Genomic DNA, 11,051 nt, shown 5'->3' with positions numbered 1-11,051 from the left:
CACACGCATTTGAATTGAATGGGGGATCGTGTGGCCTCCAAAGAGACTAAAATTCGCTCAAATTCACCCGAAAATGGTCCGAAAGATGTGACAGTTAGAGGGTTTTTTTAAATTTAATTTAGACTTTTAATACTGTTACTGTATATATACATTTTTCTCCCTGACGATATTTTACAGTACTTACTATTACCATGCTATTACTAGCGTAGAAAATATCAATTCAAGGGTTTTGCTTTACAAATATCAGTAGCCAATAGCTGGCCATAACAATCTGTATGGTTCGTAGGCGGGAAGATTTCTTAAGTCCGACCAATCAAAATGAAGGCCATTGCTTAAGCCAGATTGGAAGCCTAATTAGCATACATCACCCTATATAAATGTACACGAGACTGACCGTATGCATTGCATTTGACGTTAGATGATTGCGGAGGCAATGTTGGTAACTCAGCAGTGTGTTGAAAATTGAATTGCATATAGCATTATGTGAATATATTATTTTTAAACGTTTCTTAAACTATAGTTCAGAGAATTAAATACACATTTTTATCTTCAAGTGCTAAAGTGATTTTAAAGTAGACTTACAAGGCTTTATTAATTTATTTTATTGAATTCCAATTCTGTGAATTTACAACTCAAGTGTGTCAACCCACTTTACCTATTATTATCTCCCTGTAAGAAGAACATATACAGTATTGAGTGATATAATTTACCTTGGCTCTTTGTTGATATACTCTATCATACCCCCATGACTGTATTAAGCAGTCTAAATGCATGAATGTTACGATTTGATTACATTATTATTGTATTTGTTCTATTTCATTTTTTATATATCTTATATACGTGAAAAGTATTGTATTGTCATTGTATCATTATTAATAGAGCTACCTGGACATTAAATAAAATAAATAAAAATGAAGTACCACAATTTTGAGTGAATTCTGTAATTAATTCTGTTATTAGGTGCATAAGCAGAGCATAAAACACTTTAACATGCCCAAAACTATTTTGAGAAATTGTAGGAACGATTATCTTTTGGAACATTGGCTAATAATTTTGGCAATATTCTCCAGTCCAATTTCCAATCAATTCTGATTAGATTGAATTTATTCATTAATCATGTAATTAAAACAACAGGACAAGAAAGGCAAAAATGCAACAAATAACCGTGATTAATTAATAGGATAAGCCATAAAAAGTGGGTCCCATAAAAACGATTTAAATTTGCACAAAAATGCAATGAAAAATTGGTCTAAACATGTTTTTAAAATTTTACAAATGGAGAGGGGTGTATCGTCTTACCAAACAATTTGATGCCTGATGTTTACGGGCGCTATTCGTTATCAAAGTCATTAACAGTAACTGTGTATTACCCATCTTTTTCATATTTTGTTTTCCCACTCTGGGCATGTATCTACTCAGATTGGCTGAAAATGAAGAGCATCCATACGTCACGGTGCAAAGCCTGGCTGCCAAACATGCGGTAACAAGGACAATCTTCGCGCTGCTGTTGTAGCACCGTTTTTTCACCGTTTTCGTACCAAATACCAGTTCACCTGATTAATTACGATCGGTCGTAAATTTAAAACAAATGAAATATTTATGCACAGTGTACTATAACTTAAGTGCCATAAAATGAGAGTAGAACTTAATTTATCGACAAGCCCAAAGTTTTCGCTTAAGCGAGAATTTAGGTCTGGCACTTAATTTCTCGATGGTACCTGAATTCTCGTGACACCGGCCGCAAATTGAAGGCAATAGCCAAAACGTTATCAAATTATTTCATTAAATAAAATTCGTTGATTTAACGGGCGTTTTCTGATTTTAAATATTAAATTTTAACTCTGAAGATTTTTGTATTTAGACCGTGATGCGATCCGACGACCTTTACCTACGCCCCAAACTTGGGTCGCGACCCATGGGTTGCCGACCATCTGTATATTATGCTGAAAGTTGGGTAACAAAATCGCTACCGTTTCTTCAGGGTTACAGTAGCTGGAATTTTGAAATTGAAAACTTGGTTACAATATCCATAAAAATAACGTAGCGTGATACGTAGTTAAGGCCTGCCACTTTGTTCATGGTGTTTGGGAGTGATTGAAATCATGCACCGCGTGTAAACATGGAGAGTGCCACAACATGGAGAGTGCCCTGTTTTTAGCATCATTTGAGTAAGAACAAAATGTTTGTGCCGATTTACCGTGCAGACTCGTGTCCAGTTCTTAAAGAAATATATTAAAGCACATTATTTTAAATGCCTTACATTATTGGCATATTTTGAGTTCCTATATGCTCATTACAATATCGTAAAAAAATAATTTTACAATAAAACGAATCTACAAAATATTGAACTTGTCACACTACAAAAGCAATACATTGTAAGAATTAATTATTCAAATTACGTTAGTACAGTAGTAGGTAAGTTGAACGTATTAATTCAGTGAGTGAGGTTGATACAAACGCGTATACAGTAACTGCTCGAATAAGCGCCGCGGCGCTTACTCGAGATCGGCGCTTATAAATAACAAAGTGCCTGCATCTACGCCGATCTTACGTCATGCTGTAGTGCTTTAAGATTGACAGGTTAAGGTTAGGGAAAAGCCAAAGACCAATCAGAGTGTTGGGATTTGCATAATTCGGCGTAGGCATAGCCACTACGTATAAAAAAGTATTTGCGTGGCGCTTTTCATGCTCTTTCCCATGTTACCTATCTCACGTATTCTTCCCGTATCGGTAGATCTATCATAGGTGCTAGTCATCGTAAATGAACGTTTATGAAGAAATGTTTGTCTTCATTGTGTTATTTATTCATTAACAGTGAATACATTGCATTTAAAACATTGTTTCTCAAAGTGTTTCATTATACAAAGGGTAATATCATACCCTAGATTAAAAGCCGCGGCACTTATTCGAGAGCGGCACTTAGCGAAAATAATCAGGTTTGTCAACATTTTAGGGGGCTTCGTCCCCTGGACCACTTTCGGAACCTTTTAATCGAAGCTTGACCATGCCCACTTTGCTTTCGTCGGGAAAATCTGCCCCCCCCCCGTCGGGGACCTCGGCCCCCACCCCTGACAACAAGGTAAAAATAAAAAAGCGATAAAAGCGGACCAACACGATTTACCAAATGGTTTACTGGGCGCGGAGCTACTTTAATTTTACCTTTGATTTCACACATGACGAATGAAAAATATTATATAATGAGAGATAAGATATTTATCTATCATTGGATTAAAAGAAAGTATGAACAACGTAATAAGAATAAAAGTTATAACTACCAAATAGACGCCGGACCGATTTTGGCGTATGTGGACTACATTTGGCTGGTAGGCCTAATTTTAAAGCAAAATCGGTCCTGCGGACCGATTTTGGGCCCGGACCAAATTTTTCCTGACAGGCCTAATAAGCACATGTGTCAGGTAAATTTGACCAATCGTATACATGAACGCACGCACCACACACCACATTCATATTTGCTATTGGCTTTATGAGCTTGACGTCATTCTACTAACTGCTAAAAATGTATATATATATATATATATATATATATATATATATTTAATATAAAATATATATATCTAAATATGTGGAAGTGGATATAAATTATCATATTTACATCACATATTTAATTCAATTTAATTTTTATTATCTTTGGTTGTTCATTTCTTTTTTGTCTTTTCTTTTCTGTGTGTTGCTTTGTTTTTAAATTACTTACAAATAAAAAGCATGCGACATGCATGAAAGCTAAATTTATGAGTTACACTTGACCCTTGACGTATGGTTGCCGAGTTACGGTATGTGTTATGAAGCGGAAGCAGTTACCCTTTTAACTATTCTTAATCAAAAGAGACTGTCAACTTGAAAGAAAAACGATCACTCAATTTTGTATTGATTGTAAAAATATATAGATTATTATAAAGCTTAAAATATCTAGTTTTATAATAATTGTCAAATGAAGCCATTCAAATTATATGATTTGTTGGAAAAACTGGTCTCGGTGTGACTCATTTTGCCGTGAACCGTTTAGTGAACATGTGACTGAAAGTTTGTATATAGCTCCAGTGTGTAAATCCGGTTATGTAATGACAACTTGGGGTGCGTTCGAGCCATACACGCCTATTAAATTCTGTGTACATGACAGGTAAACGCACGGCTTTACACCACAGGGGGTCCCCGCATTCGAACACAAACTTATCTTGTCTAACCGTGTAAAAATTTACCTCGGAAATACTCGTTTGAGGTCAGCGAGGCAATAATATATCCCATCATGCCACGCATATTTATGTTTCTAACCACGCTTCACGCACTTGTACTGTACTTCCTGCGCAAATACTTCAGTTTATTGGTGACCTGTGTCACTGTCAGCTTTCCCCTAAATTTTCCTTCGATCTTTGTAGTTATTTCTTTGTAAATACCGCTGTTTCGGCGGGTGCCGTCCAGTTGTCTTTGTATTCTGTCTTCCCCCTCCCCCCCCCCACAATGAGAGAAGGTAACGTATCATAGGTTCGGTCCACACAGACATGTTGAAATGATGAAGATGATGCTATAACATTAACAACAGGTCAGCGAATGCCGCTTGTTTTTGTAAAACTGGACAGGCCTATGGTTTTCGCGCGTGTTGAATTGAATTCATGTTGACCGCCAGACGGTAGAGTCATTAAATAAAACATGATTAATGGTCGCGATAATGGCCTTTGACAGCGATACACGGTTCTACAACCCTAAATTTGGTGGTCAAAATAGGCGAGCGTGTTCCAGATGTTTTTTACATCTTACCCCCGTTCGAGCCACGCAAGGCATTTAACTTCCGTGTAAATACACGGACCTCGCACAAATATTTTTCTGGCTCGAACGCACCCTTGGAGTCATTGAATTTTACAGAAGCATTGATGGAAAATGTTGAGTGAGACCGATCTACCCAACTGAAATGTCGATTTCCCTGACGGTAACATAGCGGTACATTAATGAATGACCAAAAAGGAATACAGAGGAAGGAATAATTTTAAACTTATTCCTCCATTCTATGATGCATGTCGATGAGCCAATTCTTGGTTTGAAAGAAAATAATTGTTTGAATTACTGCACACTGTACATAATAGATACAAGAAACACAACCCTAACTGTCGTAAGCATTGCCCTACAAACAAAGTGTTAATTCGAGCGTGTTGTTGGTAGTGAAAGGGGAATACCCAATTGCGAGGCCAGCTCGGAGCTGGGTCGGCGTGGCACATCACATCGATTTAGAAATTTGTAATCAGAAAACTATAATAGTAATCAATACAACCTAAAAAAACATAATGGAAACGTTTCGTCGTCTGCTCACTGAACGTTTCACTACACACCTTAACACAGTATCATTAATTTGCGTAAATGTTCCGATCTTATGTCTTTACTAAACTTGACGTTAAATATGCTTAATATTTTTTTGTCTATTTTACTGACTGCAATGTGCTATTAATATTTTTTACGTAGCTTGGTGTTTGAAGATGCTTACCTTCAAACCCAGGGTTTTAGGTTCAATCAGTTATAGAATTGTTTCTTACTAAAAACCATAGAGAAAAGTTATATTTTCTCTATGCTAAAAATAACTCGACTCCCTAAGCCTAAATAGATTTAGCTGGGCAATCACTGCGTCGACGGCGTACGACCGTCGTGCGATCAATCCAACGCCGCCCCCTGTTGTGACGACGTTTGCTGATTATCAGTGGCAGCCTGAACGGGTCGTTTTTTTAAGGCGATCTGTTGCGTCACGTTGCATTCTTTATAGAGAATATGTTTAGTATCTTGCATTTTTTTTTTTTTTTGTGAAAAGAGGTTACCACTAAAGTCTTATCCAGATAGGCCTACCTAATTTTCTTTTGACAAAAAAAAAAAAACAAAACAAAACAAAAACAAAAACAAAAAAAACCAAAAAAAAAAAACTAGGCCTACTGTATGCTCATATGATGTTGTCATGACCATATTATAGGCATGTCAAATGAGAGCTAGATAATGAATTCATTTAATAAAAAAAACCCCGATATTTTCAACACTTTGGCACCAATAAAATGGAACTTGGTTGTGCGACAACATGTGAAGCGCAATGGAACCCTTTGGGACATCCTAAGAACACCATTAATATTAAAGGGTACATTTTTCGGGCAAATCACGACAGACAGTCGTCACGAAAAATCAGATTTGCTGTACCTAAAACTATGATTTTGGAGATGCGAAAATTGGAGTGTCATCTGACACAGACATTCGATAAACCGTGTTTCTGCATGATACGGTATGCTAGCTTGTAAATATGGTAAAGTGAAAGATATTCCAGAACAGTGCAGCATCAGAAAGGCCCGAGTACCATGTTATTGAGAAACGTTTGCTGTTGAACAGTCATTGTAGCCCTAACACAGGTATCTGCTTCCTTACGAATTTGGGCAACAGCGTATTGTTAGATATACTGTACGTATTACTCTGCGTGTCTTTATTCTGTATTAAAACAAAGTTGTTACATTTTTCCACTCCAAAAACTTCCGTAGACTCAGATATAGATTTACCTAATCAATCATTCAAGTTACTATATACATTGCTATTCAAATGTTGGACACTCAATGGGAGGAGGGGTACATGCGATGGGTGTATACTCACCCCCCCCCCCATTGGGACAAGTTCGAAAATTTACTAAACATAAAATTGGCTATTTTATATAATACTGTTTTTAAAGAGGAATAAAAAATCTTTACTTTTTTCCAACAATCTAGTATCGTTAGTCCAGTATATTGTATATGGTTGACTTTATTTCCCTCCGATCTCGAAATGATGAAAAAATACAAATATATTTTCAAAAGAAACATTTATTTGAAATTTATATCAATATCGTATTATTTATGTAAAATGTATCAATAATATTGAGCTATGCATCAACATATCGTATATACACTAAAGTGCTTATTATTTCCATTCGAAATATATAAACTCCCTGTCACACTTATCAAATTTTATTTAACAAAAAACATGTGACATGCCAAAATTATGGTCATGATGGCATACAACATTACGGCATACAACATTGTCAAAGAAAATTTGATAATGGTCGTATTTACTGTACCTGAACTCATCTAATTCTAGCCTGTTTTCCACAGGCGAACCTATGGTCGCAAATCAAAAGCGTCAGTTCATCACACGCGCATTAAGGCCGGTTCCCACTGAACGCGATCAAGCGAATTTCGCGTCGAAATGTGGCGCGCGCGGTTGAATCGAAAACGCGACTGGCGTTTCCAATGTGAACATGCAAACGAATTTGTAGTCGAACAAGCGAACGCCCAATATTCGAACTTCGAAGCGGTGCGCGCGGTGGTCGCGGAGGCTTCGCCTGCGAATTCACAAGAGTTGATCCATTAACATTCTATCGGATGTTTTCGCTTCAGCGACATCAGGGGCGGAGTGCTTATAACCATAGAGAAAATTTTCTCTATGTTATAACCGGCTGCCTTTAATCGTGACGTCAGTACCAGGCTACAATTAGCCAGTTAGCCGTCATTTTAAAGCCTACTCGGAGGAGGCTTTCAACGGTCTTAAATCATTTTCATCATGGCGTTACAGGTACTAGACCTAAGCCTATATTATCAAAGAATAGGCCTAACAATCGAGCGACGAATATTCCGCAAGCTTCTCCGGTGTACCTTCCTACGTTTTTATGTACGTTAATTTTGATAAATATGCCTGTTTTGAGCAAAGTGTAACAGCGCTTTCAATTTTATGTTACCAGGGAGTGCTTGTTTGCGTTTCAATACTCAAAGCGGTCTAAGTGAAGACCGTTTTATGGTCTTAGCAGAGTGACTTTACTTAAGACCGTCCAACCGGCTTTATTCGAGGAGTTAAGACTACCAGTTAAGACTGTTTATAATCCGCCCCTGTAATTCGAACTGTTTCTACTTTTCGCGAAGCGAAAAAATACGCAACCAATCAGAGCCCATGAACCGACGAATCGTCGCTTTCGATTCGCGCGAATAAATTCATCCTATAAAAAAACAGATTTTGATGAGAGATTTCTTTGTCTAAAGGCCAACTCCGACAGCGTTGTACGATGCAGCCCGACGCGATATGTCGCCGGGGATAGTCTTTATGTCGTCGTGAGAAAATGATTCGTATTTTAATGTTCTACAATGCGATTGCCCCTAATGCAGACCTATCACGTCTGACTCTCCGCGACCACAATTCGCATTGGGCTACCTTGTGGAACACACTCATGATTTAGCCCTAATAAACATGCATTAGTGCTGTGGATAGTGCATAGGCTTATTCTATAACAAGTTCAAGGTACACTTAATCTATAGTTTTTCCGTATTCTGTCTCAAAATTAACTTGCTCGTTGGTGGCGCTGTCCGGAATGAGAAAAAAAAATAATAAGGGACTTGTGGCAAGTCTAGGACAACACGTGTGTTTGGGCACGCGCATTCATGGCACTGTTATGGTTGGTCAGCAGGGCCGGCGGAACGTTTTTCAAAGTGGGGGGTGGGCACTTATAAGATGAAGGGGAATATAAATCATGCAGATGTGGAATCAAATCTAGGGGGTCCAGGGGTCCTCCCCCGGGAAAATTTTGATTTCAAGATGGCGGGAAATGACTTTTCTCGACTTTTGAGCTAGGTGTTTAATGACTTTGTTCTTCAAAATTCAAGGTTTTCCCCCTCTTGAAAACGGTCAGGTAAACTTTCTCATTCTTATTACAGTAAATAGGCCTGATATGTGTGTAAACATACATAAAAAAAATGAGTAGTTGCGTAGGCGTACGTATTATTTTTTCAATGAATCGATAAGCTCCAAAAAAAAGGGGGGTTCTCCCCCGGGAAAATTTTGATTTCTAGATGGTGGGAAATGAGCTTTTCCGACTTCTGAGGTGTCTTAATTACTTTTAAGTTCTTCAAAATTCAAGGTTTTCCCCTCTTGAAAATGGTCAGGTAATTTTTCCCATTGCTTTTACGGTAAATAGGTTTTAAGAGTGTATACATACATAAGAATATTTAAAAAAATGAGTAGTTGCATACGATTTTTCCCCATGAATCGATAAATCCCAAAAAGAAAGGGGGTCTGGGGGTTCTCCCCGGGAAAATTTTGATTCCTAGAAGGCGGAAATTAGTTTTAGTTTCTTTTGAGGTGTCTTTTAATTACTTTTAAGTTCTTTAAAATTCAAAGTTTTCCCCTCTTGAAAATTATTATAATGAATCAAAAAACCCAAAGAGAAAAGGGAGGTTCAGGTTCTCCCCTGGAAAATGTTGATTTTTAAATGGTGGGAAATGAGCTTTCCCGACTTCTGAAGAATCTTTTAGCGACTTTAATTTAAGTTCTTTAAAATTCAAGGTTTTCCCCTCTTGAAAACGGTCAGGTAAATTTTCCTCATTGTTATTACAGTAGATAGGCCTATGACTTATGTGTGTATACATACATAAAACAAAATTGAGTAGTTGCATACGATTTTTTTTCATGAGTCGATAAATCCCCAAAGGGGGGAGAGGGTCCGGGGGCCTCCCCCGAAAAAATTTTGATTCCTTGAAGGTGGGAGATGAGCTTCCCGGCTTCTAAGTTGTCTTTTAATTACTTTTAAGTTCTTCAAAATTCAAGGTTTTCCCCCTCTTGAAAATGATTCAATGAATCAATGCACACCAAAGAAAAAGGGGGTCCGGGTTTCGATTTCTAGATGGCGGGAAATGAGCTTTCCTGACTTCTGAAGTGTCATTTATAAATAATGACTTTAATTTCTTCAAAATTCAAGGTTTTCCCCTCTTGAAAACGGTCAGGTACATTTTTCTCATTTTTTATTTTATGTGTGTATACACATAAACAAATGAGTAGTTGCATGCGTATTCTTTTTTCCATGAATCGATAAATCCCAACAAGAAAGGTGGTCCGGGGGTTCTCCCCCTGGAAAATTGTGATTCCTAGATGGCGGGATATGATCTTTTTCGACATTTGAATTGTGTTTTAATGACTTTTATGTTCTCAAAATTCTAATTTTCTTAAGTGTAAATAAAAAACAGCTCACAGGTCCTGAAAATGTAGGTCTAGAATTCTTTTTCCCACCTTCAGGACCGATGACCCCTCCCCCAGATCCGCCAATGTGAATTGCGAGAAAATGTACTCGGTCGGGGACTGGATAAACATTCTCTTTCCCATCCTTCTCCTTCTTCCCTCTTTCTTTTCTTGCATTTCTTTCCGATCATACAAAAATCTCCAGACATATATTTTTTGCCAAAAGTTGGGGGCCCGGCCCCCCGCCCCCGGTTCCACCAGCCATGGGTCAGTTGTTAAGTTTGATTGACACTCCTGAAAGTTCTATTGGTCAATCTGATTAAATATTATACTAGTAACTAAGTATAACTACAGCTATGGTCATTATTTACAAAAATTATAGGTAAAACAAACTTGACATGAATTTGGACTGAACTACGGGACTATAGGAACATTAGGAATCACCACAAATTGATAATATATATATAATGGACATTATATAAATATATGTTTCTATTATAGTACTGCAATGTGTTATTAACCATCTAAATTTCATTTAAACTTGATGATACGAAAGAAAAATACCAATTATCAATTCTTTTATTGACTGCATAAAACAGTATGGTCATTTAAACAAAGTAAAATAACACAAACAACATATATCACAAAACGTTCAATTAAGTCTGATAAATCATAAAGCAATTCTTCAAATTAAAGCTCCTGTAACAAAGGTAAATAATAGTAAAATAACATCATAATCAGTGGTGCTTATAATGTTGAAAAAGTTTTTTTTCTCTCTCTCTTTTGTGGGAGTTGCACCCACTTTTATTTCATTTCTCTTTTCTTAGTTTAATAACATTTTTTTTCTTTTTTTTACACATAAAATAATGACATACTGGTAATTATAAAGGCCATTGAATAATAATAATAATAATGATAGTAATGATAATAATAAAGGGTGTCTTTATGTTCAAAATATCCATAAGATGCGTGTACCAGACAGCTCTTTTTTGGGATTGATAATAAAATTATAACCCACTCATCAACTAACTCTTAATATTATATAC

Source organism: Anneissia japonica, unplaced genomic scaffold (assembly GCF_011630105.1).
Source record: "Anneissia japonica isolate Jap-2015-1 unplaced genomic scaffold, ASM1163010v1 scaffold1881_len754168_cov175, whole genome shotgun sequence".
In the NCBI taxonomy this organism is placed as follows: Eukaryota; Metazoa; Echinodermata; class Crinoidea; order Comatulida; family Comatulidae; genus Anneissia; species Anneissia japonica.
The sequence above is the reverse complement of the archived record's forward strand: the minus strand, read 5'-3'. Positions refer to the sequence as shown.